Source organism: Dama dama, chromosome 9 (assembly GCF_033118175.1).
Source record: "Dama dama isolate Ldn47 chromosome 9, ASM3311817v1, whole genome shotgun sequence".
In the NCBI taxonomy this organism is placed as follows: Eukaryota; Metazoa; Chordata; class Mammalia; order Artiodactyla; family Cervidae; genus Dama; species Dama dama.
Genome location: NC_083689.1, coordinates 70476266 through 70485334, shown reverse-complemented (window position 1 = coordinate 70485334; position 9069 = coordinate 70476266). Strand labels below are relative to the sequence as shown.

The window sequence follows — 9069 nt, the reverse complement described above, 5'->3', positions numbered from 1 at the left end:
CTTGAATAAGGTCAGCAAATCCAGATTGGGTTCCTTGTGAAGGGAGGAGTGTGGATTAATGCAGGCTATTCTCCACAAAAGTGAAATGTCATTAGTATGAATAAAAGTTTAATTGCGAGTCCTGATTACAATGCACTGTTGTAGACCTTAGGGGTCTTGTCTGTGGGATCCTAGGAGTATAAAAAGTGAAATAATTCTGTCTGTTGGTAGGCTTTCCAGGTCATTGTCTAGATCAAATTTATTCATGATGATGAAATACCTACATGTCACTGTAATGCCTCAAGGTTATTTGATATTTCTCTAAGAAAGATTTGAAGGATAATTTCTGATTTTAGCTTTGTGTTTTATTTTTGTTGGAGGTGGAAAATTTCCTCCATAATTGTATACCATTCTTCCATTCTTATCATTCCCGTACCTTCTTTATCTTTTCCAACGCAGACAGCAGAAAACCTGCCTACCATAACACATGAAACCAGTATAGCAGGCTCATCATCACACTCTTGCTCAACAGGTAACTTCTGTTTCTTTCCTGAACACCTTGTTTAACCATTTCAGGTCAGTATTCTCATCTCTAAAATGGGATTGAGGAAATTGGTATAAGCATGTATAAAGAGCTTTGTATATGCTAGATAATCAGCAAAAAGAGAATCCTGTATTTGACCTATAGTTGCTTATGATGTCCAACAGTATATGTTCTATATGACAAAACAGATATTTCAAAACATTACTAAAATTTGCACATCAAAACTTCATGCTATAATATCTTTTCATACTGGGGTATTACGTCGTTTAAGATACACTGGCCTTGGGGCTGATGTAACGTATTTTCTAAAGCAAGTTTGGATCAATGGGTAAGCTGGCATGTAATGTAGGACTTAGATGCCTCCTGTTTGAGGTATCTTGGTACATTTCATTCATGTTTTGAATGTAAAACTAATTTAACATCCATTTTGAAAACAGTGGTTCTGTTCTTTGGGTGTGTAATGGCCTCTGAGCACTCGCTGGCAGTTTCTTAGCTGTCATGAAAAAATTGATTTCTACCTGTGCTGTGCTTAGTCACTCAGTCATGTCTGACTCTTTGAGACCCCATGAACTGTATCCCATCAGCTCCTCTGTCCATGAGATTCTCCAGGCAAGAATACTGGAATAGGTTGCCATTTTCTTCTTTAGGATTTGCCATTTCCTTACTTTATCTACCTATAAGTGGTCATTTTTAACCTAGTTCTGCGTCTGAGCTACTATGACTCCCCTAAAACTGTATGTAAACTTCCCATGAACATGCATTTTCACAGTTAAGGAAGGAAAAAAAAAAAAAGGTTCATTTTGGAAAGGCTCATGATAAAATGGTTAAAAAGCATAACCTTCTTAACCATTGATTTTAAGTTAGTAAATATTATTAATTTGGTATAACTCTTGCAATGCCTACAGCATTCGGCCATATGATTATTAAACTTTTCACTCATTACCAGAAGGCCTGTGAATGTATTTGGTTTACAGTGAAACTTCAGTATTTTGCTGAGCAGATGAAAATGGCACAGTGACAGTCTCCAGATCCCCTTTGGCATTGCAATGGAAGTGTAAGCATATTCCTTACTGCTTTATTAGCCTGATTCACTTGTATGTTTCCTTGGAAGCAAGTTACATTTAGAGAGTATTATTGTAAGTCTTGTTCACAATTGATTCTTTCTCATTCACAAAGTAAAGGAAGAAAAGAGTTTGACTCATAAATAGCAATGCTTTCATTGATTAAAGCATTCATTAATTTTAGAAGTTTATATAGATGTACTAGTTTGTTAGAAATACCTGAAAAGGGATATTTTAATCTACCTTCCCCCTCTTCACACACGCAGTACAGACTTTCTCCTGACCAAAAAAATTAACAACAAAAGAGTGAAGTAATTCACAGATAATCAGATACTATCAAGGAAGATTTTAATCACTGTTAGAGAAATAACATACCTTGAGTTGATGTGGTGGGATGGGGGCCATCCAAACTAAAAATATTATGTAAATGAAAGTTTGCTTGCTTAAACATAGGACCCCTAATGTCCTTTTCCAACCTTATTGTTCTCCTATAGAGAATTTTTGAGGCACTGCTAAATCTTTCTATATGTAAACCTTACCATATGATGCCTTATTAAGATACTAAGGTCTTGAACAACTTTGTGATTCTGTAGTATGTTCTCACACTTTTCCACAGTTAGCTTGAGAAAAAGCTCAGGATGTTCATCAAAGCTTCATCTTTGTGAGTAAGTTACAATAATTTACCAGTAGGATCTTTTGGCTTCCTTGAGTGAAAGAACTTTCCTTTCACTATATGCAAATAACTCTTAGAAGCAACACAAATGAAGAGATTCAGGAATGAAAGTAATCCTGATCATAAGTGGTGAGTAATTGCAGCATAGCCATTGTAAGTGAAAGTCAAGTTCAGGAAAAGTGGGATTATTTAGTGTGAGGGTAGATGGCATTATGTTGCATACCTTAGTGACAATGAGAAACCACCACACAGGAATGATATGAAAGATTCTAACCACTCTGATGGTATGGGCACTGATTGGTCTGATGGATATGGGCTGAATTTGTTTATGCCTGTTAAATAGCAGAAGTGCCACTGTGTAACTGACTGTTATGCTCCTGAATATCCAGATTCACCCTGGATTTAAAAGAATTCTGAATGCTGGGATTGTTCTTAAACTCAGTTACCTGCAGGACAGGTATGTTTAGCAGCAAGTAGAAATCAGTTCACACTAGGCGGTAGCAAAATCTTGGACTTTTTGTATCTTGACTCTGAAGATGTTAAGGTGTCTCCCAGATGTCCTAAAGCCAAGCAGCATACATTTTAACCCAGTAGATCAACTTCCTGAACTCTCTCTTAAGGAGAGAATTGTACAAATATGTGAGAATGTGTAAGAAAAGATGTCCATTGGTGCTATTTATAATTATGAAGGTGTTATAAACACTCTAAATGTTCAGTGATAAGGGATTAATTACTTTAGTCAGTTAAGGATGCTCACTTATTGCCATTAATAATGTTGCCACTGCAGTGAATTACTAACTTAAGAAGACAGTGTCAATTGTTAAGTGAAAAAGCTAACTTGTTAAACGTTATATATACTGTATATTTAACATCGTCACTGTCTCTGTTAAGAAAAGCACTAGAAGAATAAAGTCCTGAAAGAGTATGTAATGAAAAATACTAATAGTGGTTGTTTCTGGATGTTGAGTTTATGTTTTATTTTTGTGCTCCTTTCTTTATCTTGAGTTGTACATTCTGAAATGAACCTGCAGTGTTTATGTTAGTATAGTATTTTTAAAAAGGAAACAAAGCCTGCTTCCTGTAACTCTTTGTCCCACCTAACTACTGTCCCACCTTCACAAATAAGGTGATAAGACAACTTTTCCCTTCCAAGACACTGGCCTTTTCCCCTTTAGGCAAGGACAAGTCAAATGCTAAGTTACCCTCTTCTCTATTCCTATTAGTTTTTATCAGGAAATACCCAGTGTACCTTACCCAAGTACCTTCTTCAATTTACATTTGACAGACAGAGAAACAGAGATTCAGAGAGGCTAAATAACTTGTCCAGGGTCACACAGCAACTGAGTAAAAGAGCTGGGATTCTGACTCTAGAGTTTAACCTCTTATGCAGGAAGAGACATGAGGCTTAAATCTTTCTCTGACCATTCACTTTGTTTCTATTAACATCCTACCAGTGGGAACTCTTTAGATTTAGAGTTAAGCTATGTAAAGGGGCAGAGCATGATGCCTGGTGTATTTTGGGTTTATTTCAAGAGGTGATGATCCCTTATGAACCACACTAGGATATTCAAATAAACTGTATTTTCTTCAATTGCTCAGCATTTTAATTGTTAAGCAGAGCCATACATCTGAGCAGCCACTTTCAAGTCCATTTATGAACCCATAGATATTATCTTGAGTTCTCCTGGAAAAAAAAAAGTGTTGAATCAAGAGCCAAATTAAAAAATTGAACACATTCAGATAACATTGAATAATACCACATCAGTTTATATAGGAACAGAAATTGTTGCTGCATTCTAATAAGAGGATTGTTTATGAAAGTGGCTACTGTTGCTTGCTCAGTTGTGTCTCACTCTTTGTGACTTTTTGGACTGTAGCCCTCCAGGCTTCTCTGTTCATGGAATTCTCTAGGCAAGAATACTGGCATTTGTTGTCATGTCCTTCTCCAAGGGATCTTCCCAACCCAGGGATCTCCTGTATTCCAACCCAGGTCTCCTGCATTGTAAGCAGATGCTTTACTGTCTGAGCCACCAGGGAAGCCCCCTTATTTATGGAAATACCTTATCAATACATTTAAAAATACATTTAATAATGCATATTCATTTGAAGCTTAGAGTTTCAGTTTTGACAAATGCATAGACTTCTTTAAGTACATTTACATATGTATATACAACATACATATAGTGTATGTTGCAAAATATACAACATTTCTACCATCCCAAATACATTTTGAATTTTAAGTTGTCTTAGAATTTCACCATATGGCTATAACTTCAGATCATTTGGTCTCACCCCTCATAATCCAAAACTAGCCAAGGGCCAATAAGATAAATATGTCAGGGTGCATTGTTTCCAAAAATGTTTTCTACTCATAATTCTAACATGATTATTTTTTTCTTTTAATCTGCTGATATTTCCTTAGGCTGTGACACTGACACAAGATACTTGGATATGCATCAACAAGGGAGTCTCTATTAGAATATCTGTTACATTCTCGGTATTATTCCTCACAGTTTTGGTATTCATGATTAGTAAAAGTAAGTCACCTCAGGACTGTGCCCACAAGAGTATTCTTGATCTAACCTGCCTATAACCCTACATTCCACATGATTTCAATTTCATGTAATTTTCTTGGTTGGTTCTTACATTATTCTTTTTTCTTTCTCTTATTGTCCCATAAAGAGAAACATGTTATTTAAATTCTCCATAGGAGAAATTAAATATGGAGAATTAAGAATTGGTTGGGTAGAGCTGGAATTTGGAAGTCAACAAAGCAGTATAATATATAAGATTTGCTCACTCTTCATTTTCCCCTCCCCTCAAGACCAATTTCTGTCCCTATAGGGGGTGAAACTATTGAGGGTTTTACAACACCCACTTAATAGAAGAAGCAGTGAGATATTGGGAGGGTACATGATATCAGGGCCAGGAGGAGAATGAAGGTTTTCGCAAGGCAATCATCCAAAGTCTCCTGGTTTCCTCCTACCAGTTGAGTGTGTGTGTTTAAAACCTGTCATCTATGAGAGAAACACAATCTCCCACTTTTTTTTTTTTACAGTGAAATATAATGGCATTAAAGTAAGCTATGACATGTGGGTAAATACACTAAATCTTTCATAAATATGTGATGCTTTACATTAAGGGGCTTATTTGGCTCCTAGATTCAAAAAAAAGTTACCTGGAGTTGTCAAGGAAAGGATCCACAATTATTTTCTTTCTCTTTCTTTTTAAATATATTCTTTCTAAAAATAAATTAAAAAAATATTCTTTCTTCTTAATTAATTTGTCAGGCTTTGAGATTTGTACAGATTTTATTCATATTGAAGTAATAACAGAAATAAAATACTTGTTTGGAAAAAACATCTCATGAACTCCTTGGCTTACATGTTTAATTTTCTCTTTATTTCTTCCCCAATTTAGGAATTTATTCTTGGGTAATAAGTTGGAGCTACAATGGTAAGTTTTAAATGGTTTGTGTCAATGACTCTTTTAACAATTCTTACTCTAGTAAAAATTTCTCTGTCTCTCTCCTTCCTCTATTCCTTCTGAACTCCCCATTTTATACTCTGGATCATGAAAAATCTAGTATATAGAGAACCTCCACGGCTTTTCAACCTTCCAGTGATGATTTTAGCATCTCTGTATTCTCTGCAAATGTGCTAGAACTGCTACAGAAACAGCACCTGAAACCAGACCTCAAAGAGCAAGAAATAATTTGCAGGGTTTTTTTTTTTTTTTGATGGGCCATGAGAATGGGTTGTTTGGTACGTTATTTGGTTTCATTCAGTACTTTGTTTATTGAATGTATATTAGATGCCTATTCCAAAGAGATGAGCAAAAGAAACAGAAAACATAAATGAATAAACAGTATACTTTTAGAACTTGCACAGAAATACCATGGGGACTAGAGTAGCAGGGCAATAGGTTATGTGAGTGAGCCCCAAAGGAGCAGAAGGCAGCTCTGCAGAGATCTGGAGGAGGACAGCTCCAGGCTGAAGATGCACAAAGGCAGCGGGTAGGGACGTGCCTCCAGCTCTCCATGGTTCCCACCACTCCCTGTGGCTCCACCCCAGCCTGCTCTGATCAATTAGTTGCGTGTTCTCATAGGCATTTGAATTTACAGTTGTACAAATATACTCCACTTCCTAATGAAAAGTTAACTCCTCTCTATGCATCCCTGTAGTCATTTTCCCAAACACCTGTAAAGGTGGGAAACCACTACTTACTTCCAAATCTAAACAGCCTGCAGCATCTGGTCCAGTTTGGGCTTTAAGAAAGGTTTTTCTTTGATAAAATCCACCCCTCTTAGTCCGTCATCCATTATTCCTAGTTCTCTTTCTTTGGATATTTGTACACAGCCTTTCCTATGTCTGAGTTAATCACATGAGCCAGTCCACAGAACACGCCTTGAATAATCCCCAGCATATTGCGAGTGTTCCATCGATGCTGGCTTTTATTATTGCAGTCATGCCCTTCATAGCAATAAACCTGTGAGATAGGAACTAGTATTATTCTCAGTTTACAGATTAGAAAACAGGATTAGAGATGTTAAGTGACATCCAAGGTCACATCACAGAGCAGGTAAAAGACTCCATCTTAGGCCTATTAGAGTCAAAAACACAGATTTCTTGAAGTTTTTGACTGATTCCAAAAATGTATGAAAAATATATTCTCTATGAGAAGAAAAGCATGGAAGATAGCATCCTTATAGTTCATTTTTGTCCTTTTACTGTTAACTTTTATTAAAGTTTCACCTTTCATCACCTAGTTAGAAAATACTTATTTTAGAAAATATTGTATATTATAGAAAAAAAAGCAAAACAAAACAAAAAGGAGCATTTCCTCATGATGTTATTTTTTGGGAAGCTATATCACGCTGACTCATTTTGAGCTACTAACATTTAAACTGTTTTCACACATATATGACTAATCTGTTTAAAGATCATAACTGAGTGAAGGTTTCAGTGCATTTTATATCATTTCTGGGCAGACTTAGGTAATAAAAATAGTGACTGTGTACAAATTCTAAAAAAATATAGTTGTATGAAAGCTCCACAAATGACCTTTTCATACACTTGATGTGTGAGCGTACATGGTATACAGATCGTATAAACCGTGGCTTTCTAATTCTCACCATTAAGACACAGAAAGATTTCTGATTCCATGATCCAGTATAGACTTATGTGAAATAATCCTATTTTACTATATCCAGTATGCTCTTATATTTTGTATACTGATATATATTTTTCTTAAATACAGGATATAGATGACTAAATTACCCTCGCTAAAGAGTTGCAGTCCATAGTTGGGAAAAAAACCCAGCCAAACCATTTCCTGGCCATCTTTGAGAATGTGCATCCTGGTTTAGTACTTCAGTTTGACGTCTTATATTAGTTTTCTTAGATTTTTCCATTTTTGTATTCTGTTACATGAGTCTCTTGAAGGAGACCAGTCTTGAGTTTTTTGAAATGACTGCTGAGGGTTTCTACCTCCCTATCACACAGACTTTCCTGCAACTTCATGTTTACAACTCTTGAAGCTTCTCTGCATTTCATAGGCTTGTGAATGGAGCTCTGGGAAATGCAAATACCCAGTGTGCCTCAACATAAACAACTGTGTTGCTCATACTTGAGAAGTGGTCTGCTTTTCTCTTATTCATGTTATTCTTTTTGCAGTGTGATTCCACTGAGGGGCTCTAATGTTCAAATTTTGAAAAATGCAGATGTGAATCATGTCTGAGCAGAAGACAATGTCGACATTATTGATGACCAACTTTAAGTCAAGGATTAAGATCCAGTGGCCTTCTAATGTGTTATGCCCTTGACTGTAGAATACAGTGACCAGATATTACCATATCAGAGTTCTTTCAAGCAGCAGGACAATTTTTTGGTCAGTTTCCAGTGGCATTTCAAGGAGTCAGGGACACTGGATATAGCTCATCTGTGTACAGTCAAGTTCTGGCACACAGTCCTAATTTTTTATACTAAAAGTGTCTCAATCTTCCTGGTGATTGGAAAGCTTTCTACTAAACATGCAATATATTCTTTGGAATTGTATATTCTCTTAAGTCCTTACGAATCCTGTTATCCATCAAGAATTCTCATTGTGGAGACAAAAGACACTTCTATTTCAGATATAAAGGCTGTTCAGAACAGCTGGCTACAACTTAAAATCAGCAAACCCAACTTGAGATTAAAGGATTTAACAAGAAAGCATCTCATGATCCCTTTCTTCATGGTTTTTTTTTTTTTTTTTTAATTAAATGACTTCAAATGTTATATTCCTTAGGACCACTCAAGGGTTTTAAATCATGGGAGTGTACAGGTGTTTTTTTCTTTTTTTAACTTTACCATTCAAGTACCACCTTTATTTTATGTTATTACACACACACACACACACACACACACACACACACACACACATAATGATATTAGCAATTTAATATAATGACATCCAATAAGGCAAGTCCTCACACTATTCTTTTTCATAATGTCCCTGCCTATTCTTGTTAATTTCTTTTTACAAACAAGCTTTTGATTATTTTATAAAATTCCAACATAGTAAATCCTGTGTATTCTAATTTAATTTAGAGAGATGATTCTTTGTGATATTAAATCTTCTCATCAAAGAACATGGTTTATCTTTTTATTTATTTATTTTATTAAATTAATTTATTTATTTTAATTGGAGCCTAATTATTTTACAATATTGTAGTGGTTTTTGCCATACATTCACATGGAATCAGCCATGGGTGTACATGTGTGCCGCATCCTGAACCCTCCTCCCACCTCCCTCCCCATCCCATCCCTCAG

General features: G+C 35.8%; 1 long non-coding RNA gene across 1 annotated transcript; it reads left to right on the top strand.

Annotated features, from left to right (window-relative positions):
• Window positions 1-457: 457 nt before the first annotated feature.
• LOC133061461 (uncharacterized) lies at window positions 458-8491 on the top strand. The gene is made up of 3 exons (XR_009693990.1): window positions 458-511; window positions 5678-5713; window positions 7933-8491. It is a non-coding gene; the product is annotated as an uncharacterized LOC133061461 (long non-coding RNA).
• The last annotated feature ends 578 nt before the right edge of the window (window positions 8492-9069 follow it).